The sequence below is a fragment of the Heliangelus exortis genome, chromosome 2 (genome assembly GCF_036169615.1).
Source record: "Heliangelus exortis chromosome 2, bHelExo1.hap1, whole genome shotgun sequence".
In the NCBI taxonomy this organism is placed as follows: domain Eukaryota; kingdom Metazoa; phylum Chordata; class Aves; order Apodiformes; family Trochilidae; genus Heliangelus; species Heliangelus exortis.
Window position 1 is genome coordinate 73,055,849 of NC_092423.1, and position 26,494 is coordinate 73,082,342.

A 26,494-nucleotide genomic window follows, 5' to 3' on the forward strand; every position below is an offset into this window, starting at 1 on the left:
TGCTTTTGAAGCATATTTATGTTCTGAAACAGTAACTAACACACAAAAATATTCAATAAAAGCATACAAGGAAGGAGTCAAGGGAACACCGTATTGTTTCACTAAGGAGTATGCAGCATGAGCAATTCTGAAAAACAGAATGGGCAAAATGATTGTACTGGGGTTTTCTAACACTGAATCTTCAATCACAACTGTTTGCTGTGCTCCTTCTTTACATAGGCAAAACTCAACTTTACATAGGTAAAACGAATTAACCCTTTCCACATGTGAGTAATTCATTCATATATTTTATTATTCTCTAAAACCTGGAAATTTTATTTTTTTTTTTTTCCCCCCTTTTCATACATTTTCTTCCACTCCTACTTCCACTTCCCTCACTCCAACAGTTTTCTGTGCCTGGATGAGACAATTAGAATTCTTTCCATGTGCCTGGTAAGAATAGTAAACATCCTCTAAAGAACTGCCATCTCTGTCATGGTTATAAATCTCTGAAGTCCCTTCCATTTATCTTAGCCAATGTAAACTGAACTGCAGTGACTGAGTTTTTCTGTTGCCAATGATCACCTTAACATTGCAGACAATTTAGGACCCACGGGTCTAGCACTATGGTTGAATTTGTACAAGAATTTGATAATTCTTTGCCCTTTGATTGTAATTCTACTAGTTAAATAAATTCACTCATTAGAATAAGAAATTATGAATTTCATTGTCTTTTTATTGCCCTGCTTATATGTCAGGAAGAAATTTACTCCTTGTGATCCATGCCATTTACAACACCTTTGGTAGATTCGTTGTTAATAATTTGTAGGTGGTCACTTTTCATGAAAGTACAATTCAGATCAATATACTGAGCTTGGACTATGGTGATTCACTGCAGTTTAAACATACAAATGTCCAAAATGAGTGGGATAAACATTCATTTAATTCAGTATCTTAGATTTAACACTGATTACATATAAATGCTTAAGAAAGATAAAAACTCTGTATGGCACTGACTTTCCTGTACTCCAACTTAATTACATTTTCTATGTAATATCAATGAATTTAATAACCCTCAGCGGATCTCTCTAACATAAAGTTGTCCAGTATTCCTTAGAACTCAGCATAAAATAAAATTTAAACTTTCACAGGCATCAACAGGTTTCAGCATCAACAAGTATCACCAGACTACTATTTATTACTGGACAAAACCCCATTCCTTTTATTTGCTTTATCATAGAATCATAGAATCATAGAATTAGCTGAGTTGGAAGGGACCTCAGAGATCATCAAGTCCAACCCTTATATGTAGCTCCTGCCAGCTTTTTGACGTTCTCCAATATTTAAATACAAAAAAATTGCATCAAAAGCCCATATGCTGTCCATGCCACTCATGGTACAGACTGGTATCGTAACTCCCTCAAGCATTTTTTTTCACTTCTTTCAGTATAGGAGGTGTCCTCAGGAGAGGAGTTATTCCTCACACACACACACACACACACACAAAATTAAAATTATTAACCTGATAATCCTTACTCTCTGCACTCAAACTTTTTACAGTTTTACTATACATTTGTGAGAGAAGGGGAGGAGAAGTAAGAGGGCAAAAATCTAGAACTGTAGACTGTAATCAATATATGGGTAGGAAATAGATATAAGCAGTAGCATAGAGTTATTTTCCCTGTGACTTCTAATATTTTTTTTTCCATGACTGCTCAGTGGTATCAGACCTTCCTATAAAATTGTGACTCTAAGGTCTCAATGGAAATAATCTCAGTACCTACCATTTTCTATGCAAGCTGGGATTCTTTTTTTCTCATATGAATTCACTTATGAATTTCATTGGCCATTTTATTGTCCTGTCACTCAGACTCAGAGAAGTTCTACTGGTTTTTACAAACGACCTTTACCTCTACTGCTAAAAATAGATTTGCTTTAGACACATTTTTGTAAATCCATGTGTGAACTTTACCTCTTAGACTTGCTGCTCACTTTTGTTCCATGCTTCTGTGACCATCTTTACTGAAAATCTTTAAGAAGTTCAACTAAACAAGATTGTTCTTTTACTTGTTCTTTCACTTCCTCAGAAAACTGAAAGTTTTGTGAAGTTTTTTTTTTTTTAAAAAAGCGGTCAGTTATTCATATCAGTCATGCTTACCTGAGTGCCATTAATTCTTCTATTTACTATAATTTTACTCATTTGCCCAGTATAGATGTACAGTGTTTCCCATGCTTTTCCTAAATATTTTCTAAAAAAGTGACATCAGATTTGCCGCTATTGACTTGTGTTAAGGAATTTTTGAGAAGATGACACGTAACTCCTGTGATTCAGCTTGGAAGATTTGAATAAATACCATCTGATCCTTATGTTTGCAAGCATTAGTTCTGTTTGAACCACAGTCTCTTCCGTGATTTCTATTTCAGACATATTTCTGACAAGTGGCTCATCAAGAAAAATTCATATATGGAAATCTCAGTTTCTTTTTTAATGTTAATACTTAGGGTTTGCTTCATTTTTATGTAATAGTTTTCTCTCTTCTAAGTGTGCTTAATCATCAATAAGTTTTACAGACCGCTGGGAGACTTCCTGCTACTGACTCATTTAAAGAAAATTTATTAACATGTTTTTGTTTTCTTTTGTTTTGTTTTTCTTTTAGTTAGCTGTTTCTCAAACTCTTTTTGTCCTCCTTTGATGAATTCTTTGTACACTTAATATTTTCTTTCATTTTTCATTTTCTCATTTGGACTTGAGCTCAGATTTCTGAAGGAACCTTTCCAGTATGCAGTAAGTCTCTTTTCCTTCCATTTGCTTCTCTCCCCTCTAAAAACTTTCTGTAACAGTGATGTTGTTTGCCCTGTTTCCAATATGGCATTATGCAGTACCATTCGTGAAGCCAGTAAGAGTCATAGAATCATAGGATCACAGAATGGTAGGGGTTGGAAGGGACCTCTGGAGATCACGCCAAAGCAGCATCACCCAGGGCAGGTCACTCAGAAACGCATCCAGATGGGTCTTGAAAGTTTCCAGAAAAGAAGACTCCACAACCTTTCTGGGCAGCCTGCTCCAGTGTTCTGTCAAGGGTCTAATGTACTCATTTGCTTCTTAAAAAGCTCTCTTGTTTTTATATAGCCAACTAAATACTCAGGCAGTATCAGCATCCTCAGAGTATAATCAGTAATACAGATACAATACAACTTGTTTTAGGTCTGTAATTTGATTTCACACATTACAAGATACTCATTTAGCTAGATAAGTATTTAATTTTTATTACATGATTTTAAGATCTCTTGACACTTAATAAATTTTCTTCTATCATCACTATGGCCAATATTGTCATCCTGACGTTCCAGTGTCACACCAGCTGACAGTCTTCAAACAAGTTTCCAGTTTTTAAGTATTTCCAAAACTATTAAAAATATCTCTCTGTGTGCACATGCATGTATCAGTATTTTGACAGCTTTACAGAATTATTCTTTTCATAAATCACCCAAAGATTATTTGGTAGCTGTAGACTGAAATAAGAAAATTAATTTTGCAGTACCTCTGCCTAACTCTATCACAAGAACTCAAAACATTAAAAGTACTGTGAACACTAATATTTTTGTTTCCCTCTGTTCTACTTATGAATAGTCAAGCCAACCCTACAGAAAATTTAAGAGGAATTATCTTCTCTAGCTTTTTGGAAAAAAAAAGAATTAATGGTGTTGAAATACTTTGAATAGAAAGAGGTCCAGTTTATTTTCCTGAAATTTGGCGGTATCATGCATGACTTGTCCCAATTAAATAAAAACAATGAAGGAAAAAGTTATGAAACCCCTTTCAAAACCATATTTGTTGCTCATTGTTAAATGTCAAGCGAGTGGCTTGACTATCAATCTTGAACCATTGTTATAATTTATGATAATATGCCGATACAGATCATACTTGAATGCTGTTAATCACGTCTCTTATTTTCTAATTTACTTTTGTAATAAAACTAATCTGTTAGAATACAGAGATACTAAAGTAATTTAACAAAATGTTTATGCATTTATAGTGGAAATTTCATATAGGATGCCAAAAAATATATTCCATGATGTTGTTTTTTAATAAAATTTCTGTCACTATTGAGAGTGCATTAAAATGAATGAGCACAAAAGATGATGTTCACTGAGCAATTAGGCTGATTTAAGTGTGCCTGACAAGGCCTTCACAAAAAAAAAAAAAAAATCAGCAGCTTGATATGTATTATGTACACATATCATGACAGATTGAAGTGCACACTAAAACACAGTTATTAAAAAACTACACATACTGAAAGAAACAATAGCAGTTTATATTAGTCCGTATTCCTTAACTAATGTCCATACGAAGTGAACAAAGCTAGGTTAGAGTATGTTAAGTGAAACTGTCACTGTTAAATATGTTTCTATGACACATGATTTTTTTAAATGAAGTTGCTATCTCTGTAATGACAATTATTCTACTGTATAATAGGGCAAAATTAATTTGTACAATATTATTAGTAAATGGTACTACTGCCAGTACTATACCTTTAATTACAATCAGGTCATATCTTTATCTGCGTAATGAGGGTGGTTTTAGTATGATTAAAAGCTAAAATAATAGTTATGAAAATCAAGATGTAAAATTATGAAGTGAATAATTATTCTACATTTTAATAATATCCCAGAATTGCTTTGGCTTTTGAAACATGTCCAATAGCACAAAGGTAAATTCTCCTTCTATTGGGTCACTAACTACGTCACTGATCTGGGACATACCAAGAAAGAGAGATAATGAAAAATGCAACAGAATGACTTCACTACTATTCCAATATTGACTTTAAGCCTTTACATATGAAACACATGCAATACAATAAATACCTTCAAATTTTGAACACAGATGTCGTTAATACATTATTTTGGAATTGTCTTGCTCAATCTCTATTTGAAATGGTCACTACACTAAACATTTTGCAGTTGCTTGTAAAAAGAGATAGATTTCCAGATTTTGGATTCTCTGCTGCCTGTAGCTGAGAATATTGAAGTAAATGGTGGATTTACTTCTCTTTTATACTCCTGCATAGTATCTGAGACATTATGTATTGGAGAAATAGATAAACACATTACTTATTTTTAAATACATTATTGTTATTAAGTGCACTTTTGGATGACATAGTAAAGGGAGAATATTAAGCATTTGTTTATGACACAATAGATAAATAGGCTTGTGGTTAATTACAATATCTGTAATTACTTTTATTCACTTTGCTGGCATAGGACTAAACCATGCAAACAAGTGGTGATACGATCAGATATACCCAGCTGATTGTTTCCATATCTCCAGCTCTGCAGATTTTTGCCTATTCCTTTCTCTGGTAAGAAAATAAAAGTATAAAATTATATAGCATAATTAACATTCACTGAAATTATTCTACAAGTAAAGAATTTTTCCATCCACCATAGGCCAATGTAACATGAAATCTTTTTACAGACTTAAAAATCAAATCTATTTACCAAGAATCCTTGAATGAAGGGAAGAGTAATTGTGGATTTAAATTCTCCTCCTTGTATGCAGACCTTCTGTAATATCCTTTAGAGGATTATAAAAAGTTGCCCAATTGCAGCACACAGATGCTGCTCTACCAACTGCCTGGATTAAAAACTTTTGTCTGTTCTAAGTGTAACTGATAGAATCTTAATCCAACTTCACCTGTACATTTTCTTTGGCTAATCATAGGAAAAGTTGTTACTGCAGCTTTTCTCTGCCCAGCTCAGGCAAGTCTACATATTATTCAGTTTATTAAGCAATTACTAGTTAATCTGCCTCTGGTGTTTATAAATAGCTTTCCATCCTCTCACACTCTTGTTCTACAACTAACTCCATCTATGAAACATTATCAGCAGTTGTATGGAAAGCCTTTTGATATCCTTTGCACTTCTGTATGCTTCACTCCCAGATTTTTTAAAATATAAGTAAGATAAAGTACTGGGCTCAAAAGTAAAACTGGTGTAATAATTTTACCCAAGAATTTTAAATATCTATTGAAAAGTAATCCCATATGAGAAACTGCTGAAATATCACCATTCAAGCATCATAGTCTATAATTCAATACTTCGTGTGTAACTGTGAGAGTCCGCTGAACTCAATGATTGGAATTTGCCTCTAAAGGACAATTTTAAAGTGAATAGCCGTAGCTAGGGTGGAGGACCTTCTTCCAGTCCCTTAAAAAGGTCAACTGCAAATCCACTCTCTGCAGTTTTGATCAGATTTGGATTTTTTTCTCAAACTGTTATCACCACTCCTGCACAGAGTATGTCATGTTCAGGCCCCTCATCTTATGGTTTTAGAGTTCTTGTCATTTCTAGCTTCGGCCTAATTCTTAATGTTGTCTCTTTTTACCTCTCCTGTACCTATATGAAGAGTTTGTAACCCTTTATCTATTGAATCTAGGTCCTTACATTCTCCTTTGCTATTCATTCTGCCTTTAGCCAGTCTGCTAAGATTTCATATTTTCCTTTTAAAGGGAAATTGGTTTTTCAGAGGCAGTGCAAAAATCTTCTTTCAGAGGAATGCTGGCCATAACTACTAATGAAGTATTACAAAGGATGACCTGCCCACAGTGAGGTGTCTAATGGACAAAGGGACAGAAGTGGATGTTGTTTTACTTAAATTTAGTGAGACTTTTGACACTGTCTCCCATAACCTCCTGATAGAAAAAGGTAATGGAATAAGATCTAGATGAACAGAAAGCGAAATGGACTGAGAACTGACTGAACTGCTGGGCTCAGAGGGCTGTAATCAGTGGCAAAAGGTCCTGATGGAGGGTAGTCTCTAGTGGAGTACCCCTGAGGCCTTTATTGTTTGACATCTTCATTAATGACCTGAATGATGAGACAGAGCACATCTGCAGCTGGAATGTCAATGACAAAAAACTGGGAGGAGTGGATAATAGACCAGATGGATGTGCTGCTATTCAGAGTTATCTTGACAGGGTGATGAAACAGGCTGACTGGAATCTCATGTCATTCAAAACCAGGGAATGTCAAGTCCTGCACCCGGGGAGGAATAACCTAGGCACTAACCAAGCTGACCACTTGCCCTTTTTTCGAAGAAGGCAAATGGCTGCACGAGGCAGATGTGGCATGTTGAGCTTGGCTAGGTAGGTGCCCACCAATCTAGTTTTGCACTCCCCTTTTTCAGCAGGTCAGAGAGAGGAAACACTGGGTGAAATTAAAAAGATCATGGGTAGAGATAAGACCAGGGACATCACTCACTGACTTCATAAGTAAAACAGATTTTACTTAGGAAAATAAATTTAATTTATTGCAAATTAGTTGTAACAAAGTAGGATAGTATGAAATGAAACAAAACCAAAACACCCCCACCACCCCACCCTTTCTTCCCAGGCTCAGCGTCATTTTTAACTCTTCTACCTCCTTTCTCTGAGAGGTGCAAGGTGGTGGAGAACAAGGGCTGTTATCAGTTCCTAAAGCTCCATCTCTTCTTCTGCTTCCTTCTCACGCTTTTGTCCTGCTCCAGGATGGGTCCCTCCTACTGGATACAATCCTGGAGTAACTTCTCTGGTGTAGAGCTTTCCCACGTGCTGCAGTTCTTCATTAATGGTTCCAGCATGAGAGTCCTTTCCATGGGATCACAGTCCTTCAGGAATGGACTGTTGTGGGTCCCCCATTTGTGGGTGCTCCACAGGCCACAAGTCCTTCCATAAAATTGCTCCTTCATGGGCTCCTCTCCATGGGTTTCAGCTTTCTTCAGGATATATTTACCTGATCCAGCATGGGAATCCTACATAGGCAGCAGGGTGGCTAACTGCTCCACTATGGTTCTCCACAGTCTCTAAGGCCACCACCATGGACTTCATCATGGAGACCTGCATCACCATGTTCTTCATGGAAATATGCCCTGGTGCCTCGTGAACATCCTCCCACTGCTTTTTAATTGCCCTTGGCTGGGGGTTACCTTTTTTGACTCCTCTGTCAGAGCTTTCCTGCAGCATTTTTTACCCTTTTCTTATGTATGTTATTACAATGGTGCTATCGATGTCACTATTTAACTCAGTTTTGGCCAGCAACAAATCTGGTTTGCATCTGTCAGAAACTGTCTGTATCCTATATGGGAGCAACTTCTGGTGTCTTCTCACAGAAGCCACCCCTGCAGCATCCTCTTCCCCAAAATATCTTGTCATAAAAAACAAATCCAGTGAACACCACCTGTAGGTCAGGGGATGTGTTGTATTTTAACACACAAAACCCAGAATTGTTTTGGTTTTTATATAATAAATATTTCAATATTTTTTAAAAGTTTACTATGTCAAGAGTTTGGAAATAAAGACTTTTTTACAAATACATATTTGAAAGATGTACCTGGAGTCTGATACATTTTTATATCATGTCAATAAATGCAGAAAGGAAGAATGACAACTTTAAAAGCACAGAGAAAATCTCCTGAGAACTGCTTTACCAGGCGTTAATATTTTTCTTTAATCACATAGTGGAAGTATCAATAGGTTAATTTGCTATACAAAGGCAGGACTTTATAAAAACAAACAAAGCTCCACCATGTAGGCCAGAAGCAAATACAGTGGCCTCATTTTCACAAGCCATGAACATTTCCTTCTTGTTCTGAAATGAGCCAGTGCCAACATTCAGAGGAGTCATATGGGTTGTTGCCTAATTTTAGGCATGTATGTGAGAACATTCATTTTCATATTTTCCAAGTGACTGAAGGCTGAGTTTCTAACCTCTTTTTCTCTGGCAGCTACAATGAGCATACAAATGGTAGTGTGATACTTGAGCACAGAAAGTTAGGGGTTGGAAGGGACCTTGAAAGATCATCGAGTCCAACTCCCCTGACAGAGCAGGGTCACCTACAGCAGGTCACAGGGAAGGAGACTCCACAATGCCTCCTGAATTCAGGATAAACTATGTCTACTTCTCTGTCATCATCCATCCACCTGGTTACATCCTCATAGAAGGCTATCATATTGGTCAGACCTGACTTCCCCTTAGTAAAGCCATGTTGATTGCTCCTGATAAACCTCTAGTCCTTGATGTGCCTGGAGACAGAATGAGTCGTTCCACCACCTTTCCAGGGATGGAGGTGAGGCTGACCCGTCTGTTCAGAAACCCTTCTGAATCTTTTGGTCTTAAGTATTTTTTTAATGTGTAATTTTTTTGACTGGTACTTCTTACAAAATGTGTTGATGATAATTTTTTCAATAAGGAATTTATTATTAATATGTTTCTGTGCTCTGGTAGGTTAGAATAATACTCATGACATTTCGGAACTGTGATGTTTACAGTTACAAGTGCAGTGTAACTATACAGGGAGTTTTACTTAAAACATTCATTAAACTAACCTTCACAAGACTATATGTAGAAAATGTTATGCAGAAATCCGTCAGCTGAAAGTTTTTAATCAGATTTGCTAACCTGTTCACATGGAAAATGAAATGTGGGATGATATTCTGCTGGTTATTTTTAGCTTTCCTAATTAACTGGTAGTGATTTATAGACATTTTAACACGGCTTTTTATACTAAATGAATAGTTCGAAAGAACTACCATCACACAGAGACCACTTACAAAACTAATAATTAAAAAGTTTTTATTCACTTGGGTTCGCATTGCCTCTTTTCAAAAGTATTTATGAAATAAGAACTTGATGATATCAGAAAGATATGCTGGGTATTAAAAACCCACATGTTAAAGCTACTTGTACTGTTTATCCTCACACAGGGTATAAAAACACCTTTTATCAATATCAGCTCACAATAAAACGGTGTCTGTAGAAAAAGAAGTGCTTCTCTATCCTGCAACAGATGTAGTTTCACCTAAACCTACTGAGTACCAAGAGAATAAAGAGTGCTCAGATAATGCTAATTTTGTAGGACATCAAGATTTTTCAGCTTGCTTCATAGGGGCAAAACCATGCTGTGACTTTTTTTTTTTTTTTTTTTTAAGTCTGTCTTAGAGGAGGGAAACCAGCTTTCCACTCCATTTATATGTATTTTCCCTAGGGAAAAAGTAACTAGTTTTTATAACTGTTCTAATAAACCTATGAGATGTTAAAAATCCTACCATGGACCTAGGTCCTCTTAGTAGGAATAATTTAAAAAATATATTACTGCACAGAATAAGGCAATACCTACATATAAATTATTACTTAATTTAATGAAAAAAATTTAGAATATTTAAGATAATATTTCAAAAAAACTATTATTAAACTGAAGTATACAAAATATAGCCATTAACAGGGCTTACTTCTGGGGCTAAAATGTGACAGCATGTATTACCCTTGGAAATAATGGACATAATAAATTGTCATGTTTATAACCTGTCACTGCATGAGTTGTCGAGTTGTCTGCCCATCAAACAAAAGTAGGAGTTTTTGAGAAACATTAAAGTAGTGGTGGGTGTTAGTTTCTTTTTATGTGTTAATACTAGCTTTATCACCCTCCTTAATGACTAGATGGTAAAATATTTCTTTATGCTGAGGTGTGTTCTGTGGATTTTAATAATGAAATAAAAGAACTGACCTTTTTCAGAAGCAAAGATGTTATGCTCATAGGAAGAGGGTTGTACATACATATGCACATCACAGAAAGATCCCCTTATTTTCAAATATTTTTAATACAAAGGATTTTTCCTTACACCCATCATAGATTTAGATCCCACCATCTACATTAGAATAGCACATTACAATGTATTTTGCGAATAGCCTGATGAAGCTGCTCAACATTCCTAGAAAACTACAAGACTGACTCAGTAAATTGAAATAGACAAAATCAGATATGATTTAATTGTACAAGACCAAATTCTGAGCATACATTTTTCTTTTCTTTGTTAACAGTGTTACCATTTCTCAAGTCTTATGTCATTGCATTGTTGGAAAAATGTATTTTTTAAGACTGGTTATCCTAAAAAACAAGATGGCATTAAAACCACCCAGTAAAAAAAAAAAAAAAAAAAAAAAAAAAAAAAAAAAAAAAAAAAAAAGTTTTGATATGCATTTCTATTTTTTTATTCTTTTTTTTTTTCCACAGTACATACGAACTTTATATGAGTTATTACTAGTTATTCTAGGCTCATGTGTAAAAAAAATGTTGGACATAGCTTGACATTTATGCATTTCCTTCTGACATTATCAGGGTTAATTAAATGATAACCTCCCCAGTCATGCAACATATGAGAGGCAATAATGTCACCTGGGCTCATAACAGCAGAAGTCACACAAGGTATTATTTACAGCTATGTGAAATGCTCCAGCACCTATTACTCAAACAATTTAGAAGAAAACTCAGAAAATCAGTCTTAAATCATGTCACGGTAAACTATGAAAGGAAAAAGATAATAAATACATCTGTATAGCTGTCTTCAAAAGCAGCGTAACTTCAGACAGTTCAATTCTGTAGCTAGGGTCCAAGTTTAAACATCCTCAAAAGAGAGGCATATCTCATGTGAGTAATCCCTTTATAATGGACAAGAAGGTATCACTGATTTCATTCTTAGAATGCTTTATATTCAAGAATGAAAATGCTTCAAGTATTAAGGTTCATAATAATTTAGTCAGCACTAAGGTAAGGTGGGAAAGTTAAGAACTGATTCAATCATTTAGGCAGCTGGATATTGAGGAATGATTCTTAATTGAAACAGCTACATTGCACAGTAACACATGATGTGATGACAGAACCAAAAATCCCAGGAATCTGCATCCCCAAGTTTCTGCTTTGAATCTTGGTTTTAATAACAAAACAAAACAAAACAAGGCGCATGTCACAGTTTAGACCCAGCCGGTACCAACCAGGCCTCCACTCGCTCACGACCCAACCCCACTGTGGGGCAGGGAGGAGAAAATCCACCTTAACGTTCTTTAATCAAGACAAGGATAGGCAGGTTTGTATTATGGTAAAAGGCACAAAACAGACAGGTCCAGCTTAGGAAGGAAAAAAACAATTTAATCTACAGGGAGAAAAGAAGAAACATGACCAGATCTTAACACCTTCTCCCACCAGTGGGAGCCTTTCCTTAAGACTTTCCTTAAACACCTCCAGGGACTGCAACTCCACCGCTTCCTTAAGTAGTCCATTCCAATGCCCGATCACCTTTTCTGTGAGGGAGTTCTCCCACATTCTTCCCTGGCTCCAATGTGGGGTCCCTCCCATGGGAGAGAGTTCTTCATGAATCCCTCACAACATCATGACATGAGTTTTTCAGTCACAGACCGCTCCAGCCTGGGCTGCACACAGAGACTCACAGTCTGCTTCAGGGACAGTCACCTTCTCTGGCACAGGATCCTCCACAGCTGCAGATCCACATCTGCCCCTCTCTGCAATCCTGCACAGGTTGCTGATTCACATCTGCCCACCTGTGACACTTCAGGGGCTACAAATCCACATTTACCCCACCATGGTCCTCCAAGGACTGCTCCACGGTGCTCCTCCCTGAGTTGCAGGGGGACACCTGCCACTTCACCATGAGCTGTGGGAAAATCTCTGCTCAAGCACCATTCCTCCTCTTTCTTCACTGATCTTGGTGTCTTTTCTCTGGCATTTCTCACTTCATCCTCCACTTTGCTCTGCAGGTCCTTTTCTTATATTTTTAGTTTCATTTCCCTTTCTTGAATATGCAACTCACAGAGGCACATCCAGCTTCCCATATCTGCTCAGCCGTGAGCAGAGGTGTCAGGGATTGGAAGCGAGGGAGCTTTCAAAAGCTTCTCTAAAGAACCACCCCTCAGGTCCCCCCTGCTTCCAAAACATCACTGCACTAACCCAAGACAACATGCGACAGCACGAGCTAGGTGTTTTATTACAAATAAGTAATATGTTTTATGCTCAAACGAGATTTACAAAGAAAGCAAAGCGAGGTAGTGAGAAATACTATGGAAAAGAGATTATACAAATGAGGAAGCTTTCATTAATTTAAGATTTTGAAAAGAAATGTCAAAGTTTGGTGAAAATGAGCAAGGCAAAATACCAAGCAAGATCATTTGGTGAGGGGAAAATAATAACTGGAAAGGAAAAAGAGAAAAAGGCAAAATAAAGTAATTCTATCACAACTGTAGCTGGAGCTTTCCAAAGGAATTGGGAAGCAGTTTACCATCTGCAGCTGAAGGAATAGCTGAAGGCATTCAGTCTATGCACGCAGAATTTGAAAATGTGTCTGGCTGAAATGGGACCCACATTTTTAACACAGAAAATATTACAAAAATGTCAAGTATTTCCCAAAACACCTGGTTAGTTAGGAACTTAAACCCTTTTACCTTGAGTCCCTCTTGTAATACATAGTACTGTGAACTTTATATGTAGAAATACTATTTAAAAAGCCTACAGATCAGTAAATCTTTCTGTAGTCAGGGAAATAGCACAGAGGAGAGAACATGATGACTCTTCTAGGTCCTGAGCTTTTTCTGAAGATTTCATAAGTGCATACTTGCTTACCATAACTTTCTGTGTATTCCCTGTATATAGTGAGTAAATCATAAGGTGATGCACTTGAGATACTTAATTTTATGTTGCATTCAATAAAACATAGAACCAAACACATTTGTGATTATATAACTTTTTATTTTTCCAAACCAGTACACCTGAAGTATTTGCTTTTAAATTTTCTTACACTTCTCAACCAGTCTTATCAGATGGAGCAATCCAGAAACTTCTTATCTCAGATCTGTTTCCTCTTCCCTTCCTCCAGCTCTCTCCCCTGAATACTGCATGAAATTATTTTTTGGTAGCAAAAGATACAAATGCAAGAGACTATACATCTCTGACAAAGTTGTTAATTAATGAAGTCCTGATTATTTAATCCATACTTTAAGAAAAAATCCCTCAGCTCCTCTATGTATAAAAAAATTGCACAAGCTTTGTTGGTCTGGAGAGCCACCAGCCTATCTATCTGTACTATGTTGAGAAGAAGCTGAAGATCAGGGCACAGAGAATCAGCAAATAGAATTTATTAGTTTCTGTTTCAGGGTCTTCAGAGTATTTTTTATACAAGTTATTTGCAATTGTTACCCTTCCAGAGTACTCCATATTTTATCTTTTCCTTGAATGTTTCATGCTTGACAAATTTATATACCAGATGTGTAAATTTTCTTCAGGATTTTAAATAATAGATGAGACTGGGAGGATGTCAGATGGAGTTGTAATAATGGTGGAGAAAGCCTGTCATGCATCCTGACCACTGTGCTTCATGGAGGAACAACTGAGGGATGTCCTTAAGCACTGCTTTTAGCAAGAATAGAGGAAACACAGAAAAACACAGTGTACTAGAACACCCTCCTAAAGATCTCAACTATTCCATTCATGCCTGACAGTACAGAGAGAACTGCACTGAACAGTATAGCATTGAAGTTAAAATAGCAGCAATACTTTTTATCTATCTACCTGGAAAGGATAGGTCATGGTTAGATAAATACTATGAGCAGAGTTGTGACCTGCCCCTCTAGCTGTAGATATATTTAACTGACATTTGAGATCAAATGAAAGCACAGAAGTTACAAACTATAATTAGTCCTTTAGTTTTTTAAATAAAGAAATTACAGAATGAAATTAAATAATAGGAATTTATAACATTCCATTAGGTTACCATGTTCCAAGAATAAAACAGACAAAAATCTATTCCTCTACAACAGCTTCTGTGAAAATTTCTTTACAACTTTCATACTAAGAAACTTGTTTCAGTCAAACAGCTAATGCAATAGTATTCAGAAAATACTCAGTTTTACTGAACAATTGAAAGAATTCTTTTCTCTGATAAAATGCAGACTAACATAGAAAAAGATCTCATGCCGTTTCATATTTTTTAAGAAATAATGGAGGTGGAACACCATTTAAAAAGCATTCTCTCTCTCAAAAACAAACTAATGAATTGTAATTAGGCCAAGTTCTTTAAAGCTTTACCAGTTTAATACTTAGGTTTTCTTTAAAACTAGGTACATCTAAGGACAATGCAGAGAGATACATTTAACTTTTTTCTAAATAGACACCTCTTTCAGTCAGTAAAGAACTCAAGTCAACAATTCCTTAATTATCAGTTCTTTCAAAGGATTTACAAAGCTTTTGCCTGAGTTTTTAAAATTTTATTTCTTTTTTACAACTAATTGTAGCTGTGTTTTCAGACTTTCTGTTTTGTTTTTCCTTCAACATGGTGAAGAGTCACAAAGTTATCTAGAATCCCAGTCAAGAAGCTGCACCCTGGAGAAGCAGCATAGTCTGGAAAAGTGAATTTAAAGTCAAAATTAACACTGCCAAGTTAATAATTACATCCACCAGTTACTCATCTCATGGTTTTGGCTGAGCTTTTTTTCACCCTTCTGCCTCACTTTTTTTTTTCCTCTAAAATATGGAAAACACTTCCTCATTGCTGTTTCTGGGACAACGAATGCTTATATCAAAATGCCTACACAGTGTCTTGAATATGAAGTAAGCTATGTAAATGACATGCATTTTTAGAGTTTCAAAGAACTTCTGTAGTTAGAACATTTTGAAAATAAATGAATTAAAAGAGCTTCCTAGTGATGGGCTTGTCAGCTGATTTTGTCATTTATGAAAATGTACCACTGTAATTTAGGAAATGAAGGAAACTATTGAGGATCTTGAAGTAATGATAAAGTGTTAATTAAGTGTTGGGAATTTCTCTACTGGATTCAGATAGGAAAAGAGCAAACGTGTAACTGAACTGCTTCAGATTGGAAAGGCACTGTTTTAAATACTGATATTTTATCAAGATAAGGTACTTACATAGTACTTAGGCATGTTGACTAAAAAAATACAATTTCTCAATAATGAAATGTTGATTCATTTCTATTTAAATATATTCAACACATATTTTAATACAAATGGAAAAACAAAGCCCTTCTAGGACATTAGCATTTGGCTAAAGAGACAGTGATTCACATTAAAAACAACAAGTTGGTTATTAGGTTCAAATCAAACATCTCTGATTATTAAAAGCTGCATTTGACAATGAAGTATTATTTCGTTCAGCCAAACTGAATGCATCAGACAAGTGAATAAAGCCCTGAGACAGGATAGATGAAAACTAGAATTTATCCTTAGATTTGCTATGGGCCCATTAGAGAATCCTCATTTCACTGCTTGACGGTATTTTTTCCCTCCTTAATATAGTGTGACTACTGTTAATTGTATCCACTAAAACAAGGAAACCGATACAAAAGACTTTAAAAAAGTATATACAGCACATTTATAAACTATAACAATGCCTTCTGCCATGCTTTTAAAAAAGGAAACACATACTTGCAGACTATGTTTCTGTTTATTGTGTGTGGCCTTCTCCAGAGTAAAAGAAAAAATGCATATATATAAGCAGGCTTCATTGTCATAAGCAATTAATACCATACTTTCTTTTCTTACCAAACTTTTCATAACAGGGCGGAAGAAGACAGGAAGGGAAAAGGAGACCCTATTGAATAAATTCTAGATATCAGCAGTAAACTGCAGCTACAGTAAGAGACCAAGAGGACTTTTAAAAGAGCTGGTGTGCAGCACAATTTTTTTTAAGTGAAAATTGGAGAAGGTAACACAAACTTTTAAATTATCTTACAGAAGTAAAAGTGGAATTTCAAAGTGTTTGTCAAAGAAAGAATTTCTCTTTTGGATTCTAATGCAAGAAACTTCTCAAATATCAACTAAGTCTACCCTGAAGTACAGAAAGTTGTGTCATCAATGGGTAAATTTCCATATTCAACTCTTTAAAAGTCAATCCTGTGTTACAACAGAAATCTAAGTAGAAAACAAATCTCTAAAGAAATCTTAGTACTTATCTAAGTGGGAAATGTATTCATGTCTTCCAGTGTTTAACTCCTCTGAATTAAAAGTTTTGCTTTTAATGAAATGAAAATTATGTGCTTCCAGGTGATTTACTAACACTTCTCACATTAAATTCAGCTTCTTCATCAACTGTGATATTGACCTATTTCTCTTCTTTACCCATTGTGTCAAATGAGTAGGAAGAAAAACAAGTAGTTATACATTGGTATTCTTTCCACATCTAAATTCTGTAAAGGTCAAATATCCCATGAAAAGGGATTATGAACAGTGAAGGAAGTAATGATCCAAAATAGCTCTTAAGATAATAAGTAGAGCAAATAAATTACCAAACAAAGAACAACAATAACCACACAAAACAACAACAACAAAAAAACAAACAAACAAAAAAAAAAAAACAAAAAAAACAAAAACACCAAACCAAAAAACCACACAAACACAGTGGGCAAAAGCATGAAAACAAGAGTAATCTTCCCTTGAAGATCTCCAAACATTTGTAGTGCAGAAAAATTCAGGTAACTCCAAATTTATTATGAGCTTTGGAAAGAGGTTTTTTTTTGTTTGCTCTTTCCTATATTCAGAATTGACTTTACAGTATAGAGGAAAAATATGACCTTTAGAACTGTATATATGTAATCAGTATTTTTTAGGTTTTTAAGTGTCTCAGTGCTTTGGAAGTCTGTTGGGATTGTTACATCTTGATTTCAAGATGCAGAGAAATAATTATATTTAACTGTTTGATACAGCCTGCCTTGGTCTTCACCTTGCAGATCGCTGTAGTAGGCTTCAAATCTTATTGTGGCTGACTAACATCTCTGGCAAAGAGGGCTCAGGAAGGTTCATAATTTGTCAAGACTGAACATGAAGTCATATTCATGGATGGAGTCAACTGGTCTCCATAAGGGGACACTGACTAAATTGTCTTAGTCAGAAATATCAAGATCTCATGAAATATGAGTTTTAGTTGTTTCCCCGTGTTTGGTGAATGAGCATACTAAATATACAAAATGCATCCAGTCCTTAAAATAAGGTTTTATGAAAACATAAAATGAAATAGCTAGAAAATACTAACATTCTATTTAGAGATTTTCTTCATGAGGACTTAAAAAAAAAAGTTAACTCTACTTGTTGACTGTACCCTGACCAAACAGGTCCTACCCACCAGTATTCCTTCATAGTGAAGCCACTTTTGCAGATATCTCTTAAATTAAACTCTCCACAGTCTCCCCTGAATGCTGATGAAAACCCTCCTCTCCAGCACTGTTGAGATTTCATCCCAGAAACATGCTGCTTGCAGTTCCAGCTAGCATGATAAAACTTTGGCTCCCTAACTCCAACAACCATGTACCTTTTTATGTCAGGATTAACTTGCAGCAGTTTGTTACAAGATCCCCAAGGCAGAAATTTAACTTGTTCTCCTGGAAACATCCCCATATGCTATAACTAGTTTTATATGACATGCATATCAAGAGCCTAGTAAATAAAGTTCAGTCATAAAATGAACATAGTAAAACCAGAGAACATGAAGTAAAACAATAAAAATACAGCTCTGCATCATGCATGAAGAAATTAAAGTATCTCCAAAGTAAGAATATCTTTTCCTTCTCCAGATAATTGCAGCATGGATGTGAAAACAAAACTTCTTCAGAATTGCAAAATTATTAGTTTTCTCACTTCAACAGTGTCCTCAGGAACAAACAAAGAGCAAGCCTGACTGAAGAAACATTGCTTGAGCAAACTGTTAGTGTTCTGTACTATCTATAAGTTGTGCTGGTTTTAGGTAGTGGCATACATTCTGATACCCACAAGCAATTGGTAAATCATATTTAAATGAATACATGCAGAAACAACAAAAAATTTTCCATGGTTTGGCAATTCAATTTTAAATTGAATATTGACAGTGATCATTTATTTCCTAGTATACGCTTCAGAGTGTTTATGTTTATGCTAAAGCTGTTTAGAACTTGAAATTTTACAAACTTGAAGAAAAATCACTTCTAAGCCAATGTATGTTAACCTGACTGAAACTAATATGACTGTAGAGAGTATATAACTGTTCTGATTTTCAGTGTTCTGGAACTGTTTTTGCTCTATGTACAAAACCAGCCAAAAATGTATTTTGTTCATAGAATTGTTATAAAGTACCATTAAAAATATTTCTTACTTCAGACATTTCAAGGAAAAGACTTCATGGAAAAAGTTTGTTTCAAAAGATATCTCAGTTTCACACCATGTATATCATCAAAATACTTTTTTTATTACAGTCATACAAAGAGTATTATTACATATAAAATGCTACAGGATACTTTATGATAGATTGGTATTGTCACGCTACAGAACTGCATAAGCAGACTTTGCAAGTATATTTAAAAGTTGTGTTTCTGTAAAAGTATCTCTATTAATCAAAATATATATTTTATTACATAGTACTGACAGTCTTCTATGTCAAGTCATCATAACAGAAGTATGAAAGACATTTTAAATACAGTTACACAGCTGAAATAAAAACCCATCTATTTCATGGAAAGTTCAGATAGAATACCCAGCTAGTCCTTCTGGGTAGTTTCTATCTCTCCAATGTGTAGAAGGAACAGCTACATCTATCTTTAAAAAGACAGTGTTAGAGGACAGGTGCTATTGATAGACAAAAGAAGGCAACTTGATAATCCAGAAGAAATACAACTACCATTTTTCTGCAAATGATCCAAAGCAAGAAAGAAAGGTGAAATGCTGGTAGTAGCCAGCAATGAAAAGAGGGGCATAGAATAATTACAAACTTGAAATTGTTACTTCAGGTGTCTCCACTACTACTCTGTCTCCAGGATCACAGGATCATCTTCTCCGACTCACAACTATTATATGTTTAACAAAGAAATACTAGAAGACTGTTTTTTTTTTTAGAAAAAAAAAGGGGAAAAATTACAGCTTGTTAATAATGTGAACTTTGCCATAAAATACAGTGGACCTGTATCATATTGCTTTATTCTGCAGGTTCATGGTGTGATGGGTCAAGATACCTCTTTCCCCTAAGACTGCATTATTTGTCTGCTGCATATGTTGTTTGTCTCTTGGAAATATTTACAGCATGAAAATATTTACCTTTACATTTTTTTTGTCACCATATAAAATTTGACAAAATGATTTTGGGGACAGGAGAATATTTTAAAATTGCTTTTGCCTGTAACTCTTACTGACATATGCAGCTACACAGCTGTTGTTTGCCTCTTACAGAAGTCTTTTCAGCAAGAGATCTATATAAGAAATTAATTACTGGAATGAAAAATTATCTTCTACATCTTTTAATTAATGTCATAAAATGATCTTGATAAGAAGTGTTGGATGCCTGCATCAAAACTTGCAGCATTACTTTTACATATTTTTGTCCCAGAGGCTGCAACTCTCCTGTTGACTTGTTGTATGCCCAAAATGGATTAAAATGGACAGAAATACCTGACGCTGCCTCAAATCTGGGCAAAGGTTAATCATGCAGTTGTAGAGACAGCATTATCAAGAACGGAACAGTTCCTGTATTGGAAACTTGATTTAATAACTACTAGAGTCAACATAGATGAAAAAATATTTGTTAGTGACTGTACAGTTGTAATAATTTGGAAATACCAGTAATATGAACTCTCTTTTCAGGATTCCCTCTACCAACATTTTGAACAGAATTGGGTTCACCTGTATATTTTTATCCTTTGTAAATCTTTTGGATGTGGTCTTATTGTCCAAAATTGTGACTAGCCATCTGATTAATCAACTAATGAAACATTTCTCTGCTTGACGACAAGTGTGAACAGATAAAAGAACAGCCCACCTCTGCATTTTCATGAAAGCCAGAAATGGAAAATCAAATATAGTGCAAATATATTACATAAGAGGAAGATCTGTTAGAAATGTGAAACTTTGTGCATACAAGTACTGATGAAACTTGCACACACTGAAGGCAATGCTTATGCTCTCATTCAGTTGTGCATAGTGGTTTTCTGCTTTGCTTAGTGTCCTTGAAGCAAAGGTAATTGGTTTCTTCCACTTCTGCAAGCATGATGGGGGATATGACTATTTTCACCCCATAGGAAGAATGCATCACACCCCAATTGTATTGGTAAATCAGAATCAAATTGTCTTAGTATATCCATGGGTAGTAACAGGCTTCATCTGTTTAAAAAGCTCTGTCACTCTTATCTGTCCGAAAGCTGAATTTCCCTTGACCTGGAATATCTTGTCAATAATTCAAATATAAGAGTCATATGATAAATGAATTTTACAGAGGATTTTAGTGATCTCATAAAAAAGAGGGATGCACGTTTTCATGATCTTTTATGACCTCTTTGTTGTGACAATTTCTGTTTCATGTTTTATCTGGCAAGTTCTGTTTCATGACCATCTCTTGTAAGAGATTACATTCTTTCTGAAAATAATGCCACATGACTTATCTTTATAGCTTGATCTTTTATTGGTAATGCTGTAATTGCTAGCTCATTTTCTTACTGGGTTTTTTCTTATTTTTTAGAGACATACTGAAGTGTAGTGGGGAAAACCAAAATAATCTTACGTTCTCCTTGACCTTCTAAGTGTAAAAGTAATAGCTTTTACCAAATCTCTGATTTGAAGAATAAACAAAAGGATCTCATGTATTTATTTACCCGTGAAGCAGTGTTCTGGGCTCATTGTGGATGCCATAAAGATCTCATTTGTAAAGCCACCCAGGTTCATAAATGCATGCTGTAAAAACACAATAATAAGGAACATAATGAGTACGGTATTGCTGTAGTTCAGATTAAACCCCCTGTTTGGGTTGAAGTTAGGATATAGGTGTATGTTACTGCCAGAAGTGAAGGCTAAAGAACTTTCCCTCAGAACGGTGAAAGAGATTCTGGAAGTTACTCAGATGTACACAAAAAACCTAACAACAACCTATTTCAAACTTAACATTTTAATTTACTCTTAATGTTAGTCATAAAGTGAGTGCTAGAAATAGTTTATCACTCTCATGAAAAACTTAGTTCTAAGTATTATTCAACAGAGCTTCAGGAACTTGCTGTTCTGATTCTGACCCTACCACCCTGACAGAGAAACTGCATTTCTCAGTAGCATCCAAATTCAAGCTCTAATTATGAACAAATATGATCCATTAAAATAAAACATATATTCAGTGAAATGTGTGCACTTCTAAGTCCATTTTTATTTGGGTGTCTGGTACTAAGCATGTATCTACATGTCTCTGAAACAAAAACTTAAGGCTTTCTTTCTATCAGAAGAGTTAAGTTTTTGTGCAGTTTTATTTAAGACATACTGAATTGTCATAAATACTAAAATAATATGGAAATAACCTGAATTTTTACCACATTATATCCTACCTCAAGTAAACAATTACACTACAATGAATTCAACACACTGTCATTTTTGTTTCATAGTTCCTCATGTACATTCTATCAGTTCATCTGGCTGCACAAAGAGTAGAGATGCAAAATTTTAATATTGGCCTATGTTTCTTTCAGGCAGTGAATTTGTTACAGATTAATTTTTCCATGTCATATGGTCAAAGTTAAACACCATAAATTTTCTATAATTTTGTGATATGACATTGTTGTCATCAAAGCTGTATGGGAAACATAACTTAATAAAGACAAACAAGCTATTTCCATGATGAGGACAGTTCTTGTCACCTTTAGCAGTGCTGCCAACAAGAAAACTAATAATAAGACAAATCACTGAAGTCATCTACTTGGAGAGGGATGGATAGGCTTTAATTATAATCTTTGGATGATACTGAGAAACTTTAATCAAGCTTCTCTGCAAGTTTAAAAAAAATTAAAAAATAATCATTTCTCTATTAAAGGTCTCTGAAGATTCACAACCTCTGGTTACGTAACTCAATAATATCTATGGCTTCTTTCAGAACAAGTGTATAACTCAAAAATTAATACCTGAAAGAAAACTCTCTTTAATGAAAGATACTGTATTACCTGATTTAATTACAGGTGATGTACAATGATCATATCTCAAGAATAGTAATCAAATGACAATTACAAATCAAAGTTCCTTTGAACTACTGCGGTCAGGAAGAGAAGAAAAACAGCCTACCACACTTTAAAAAAAAGCTTCCAACCAGAATAGACCTCAAAGTTTATTCCTCAAAGATGTGTACCTTTGACAAAATGTGCTGTACAAAAATGCAAGTGACATCAGGAGTCAAAATTTGTTGTGAGGAGGGAAGAGTTTGTCAAGAATGAACGAAATCTGATTATTCAATGCTTGGAGACCTTATTTGTCTCTGAATAAAAAGACAGCATGTCTTTCAAGTATGACATAGGTTAGCTTCTTAGTATTAATCTGATAAAGGTCTGCAATGTATTATACAGATACCTGTGTTGAAAAACAATGAAAAAGTATTTGTATGTAGTTTCTATTACAAAACCATCTCAAAATGCCTGTGCAACACAGAACAAGGGATCAGCTCTTTAAGCCTTTGTTCCTTTGTAAAAGTACAGATATAATGAAGGAGTTGTTTTAAAAAGGAGATATAGCAAAGACCTGAATGATAAATTCCTGTCAGCGCCCACAAAAACACCACTCACTGCAGTGCTGAGTGTATATGTTAGTCATTTAGGTGAAATTGTTGACTAATCTGGTGCCAATTTATAGTAGACGCTTCACTTTCTGCAGACCAAGAATCTCCAGTCTAATGGAACCTCCCACCTTCTGAAGAATAAATGGTTTTAAGAAGTCACAGCAAAGTATCCAGCACCTTATTGCACTTGCTTTTATTTGGGAGCAATCTCACAGGAGCTGTTCTTTAATATTGCTTAGACACCAAATGATTTCCTGTAGCCTATTTTATACAGCCTACTTGCCATGCAAACACAGGAAAACAGAAACACAGCCTCTCACCTACACTGCAAGCACTACCCACGTGGCTGCAAGTGTCAGTTCATGTCAGGTATCCAAGCACTGGCTGTAACCTGCTTAAATCAAAATCTCTGCTCTGATTTGTTGGTAAGAGAGGGCTTGCAGCTGTCCTTGCTTGAGGGGTGTGTTAGCCAAATTTAATGAAAAAAAAAAAAAAAAGTTTCATGGTATGTGTTCACTGGGGTTAAAAGGCATCTCTGATGTACATGAACAACAAAGTTTTGAAACATCAGAATGTTTTTTCAATAGTGATACATTTCATATAAAGTAATAAAAAATCAACACAGACCTCCCCTTTTTCTTTGCTGCCCAGTTGAAATTAAAACATTTACAGAAAAAAATTCTGCCAGGAAAGTGGAAAAGATATTGTCACAGTTTAGGCTCTTTCTCCCTCTCTCTCTTTGCTTTGTATCTTTTCCTTTTCTCTCTCTTGCCTCACAACGTATTTACCATGGTTTATGCTTTTTTTGCTTGAGTTAATTGTCAAATAAAAATTTATGCTAGCACCTGACCCTCTTGGGGTTCCAAAAATTATGATTTACTCTGAACTGTACCACTGGGCCAAAATTGCTTCACTCCAGCCTCCCCCTCAGTGGCACAGTAGGACAAGCAGGGGGGGCTTAGGGCCAGTTCACCACACATTGTTTGTGGCATGCTTTTTTCCTCAGAAGGGCTCCTCATATTCTTCCTCCACTCCGGCATGGGATCCTTCTCACAGGAGAGTCCTCCATGAATTCCTCCAACATGAGTCCCTCCCATGAGGTGCAGTCCTCAGGAACAGACTGCTCCAGCATGGGGTACCCACAAGGTCACAGTCTGCTTCAGGAACAGTCACCTCCTCTGCCACAGGATTTTCCACAGTTTCAGATCCATATCTGCCCCCCTCTGAAATCCTGCACAGGCTGCTTCTTCACATTTGCCCACCTTTGACACTTCAGGGTCTACAAATCCACATTTACCCCACCATGGTCCTCCAAGGACTGCTCCACCATTTTCTTCAGGGTCTGCTCCACTGCACTCTCCCCTAGGCTTCAGGGGCACAGCTGCCATCTCACCAGGAGCTGTGGGGAAAATCTCTGCTCAGGTACCTTGTGCTCTCCTTCACTGATCTTGGTGTCTTTTCTCTGACATTGCTCTCTCACCTCCTTCTCTCCTCTCCTCTGGAGCTCTATTTTTTTCATATTTTTTGTGGGTTTATCTTCCCTTTCTTGAATATGTTGCTATCAGAGGCACATGCAGCTTCCCTTATCTGTTTGGTCTTGGGTGGGGGTGGGCCAGAATTTGACCCGGGGAAGCTTCCAGCAGCTTGTCACAGGAGCCACCCCTGTACCTCCCCAAACCCCCTTTTTCCCTTGCACCCCCAGTTTCAAAAACACCACTGCATTAACCCAAGACAGATATGATATTGAATGTTTTTCTGTATTTATTTTTGCTGGGTAATCCACATTTTACAGTCTACAAAATATTGCTGAATAAGAAAAATAAGCCACATGAAATGCCATATTTTTCTTCTGTTTTGTTTTACTTTGGTATATGTATAATAAATCTAGATGTAGAGATTGAAGTGCAATCAAGAACAATGTATTTTTTTTAAATAAATTTCAAGTATGTTGCACAGCCTGAGGGAAATACAAAACCATTAAGATGTATTTATATTGAAAAAGAATTATTTTTGCAAGGTTGAGAAAGAAATCCATCATGGTCTATATAACATCTCAAAGGATTTTTATGACACTACTGGTGTAAATTCCCCCCAAATTATATCCAGAATAGCTGACATTTGCCACAGTGCCATTCTTTGTCAGTCAAAGTGGTAGCAACATTTTCTTCTATGAAGATAAAAGGCCCCAGAAAGAAAATACAGCCTCACTTGGTTCTTATAAAACAGAAAATGAGAAGTCTTACTACAGGAGACAGTAAAACAAGTTAGAGAGGCAACATGATAGATACCTTTCCCCTGTTAGTATGCACAGTCAGTCATATTTGCTACAAGGATTATACAAACAACAACTAAAAAGTATTTTTCCTTTATTTGCCATTTTACACAACATGAAGCTATATTTGTACTGGAGCTCTTGAAAAAGAGTCTTATGTTTTCAACCAGCTGGCCAATGCTGAGCTTCTTATAAACTGAGTATTCAATAGTGTGTTACCTATCTGACTAAAATGCCAATCTGTAAGTAAATTTATGGTTTTGCTCGCACAGCAGTGTCAGAAAAGTTACTTGGTCTTAAAAATCTACTTCTATATCTATGAGATTGTCAGAATGAAAGACTGCTTTACCAGCATTTAAAATCTTCTTTTTTCAATAAAGGAAATATTTTTCATTTTCTTTATATGGGTCAAATTCAGGTAAGGTAAAGTGTTCTGGAAAGAAAGATTGTGTGAGTTATACCATCTTCATTATAGAAAGAGCCAGATGAAGACAAAAGAAAACAAAAGAAAACAAAAAAACAACCAAACAACAATAACAAAAAAGAGAAATACAATGACTAAAACAGTGTAGTTTCTACATGAAATAAACTGAGCACATTTCATTTGTCTAGGAAAGTACAGAAATTATACTGACAGCTTTTTAATAATCAGAGACGTAGAATATTATACAGCAATATATATTTTAAAAGTCAAGGTCATCTCTTCACTTGTCCTCGCTAGAATTCTACTTGGAATGTCCCCTTGGACTTAAGATGATAAGAAGAGCTATTTTTCAATTCTATTCTGTTTGATTTATAATATTTTTATGAAAATACTGAAATCTGTATTTTAGCTAGCAGAGCTTGTTTCTGAGTATTGTGTATTCAAGATCTTTTG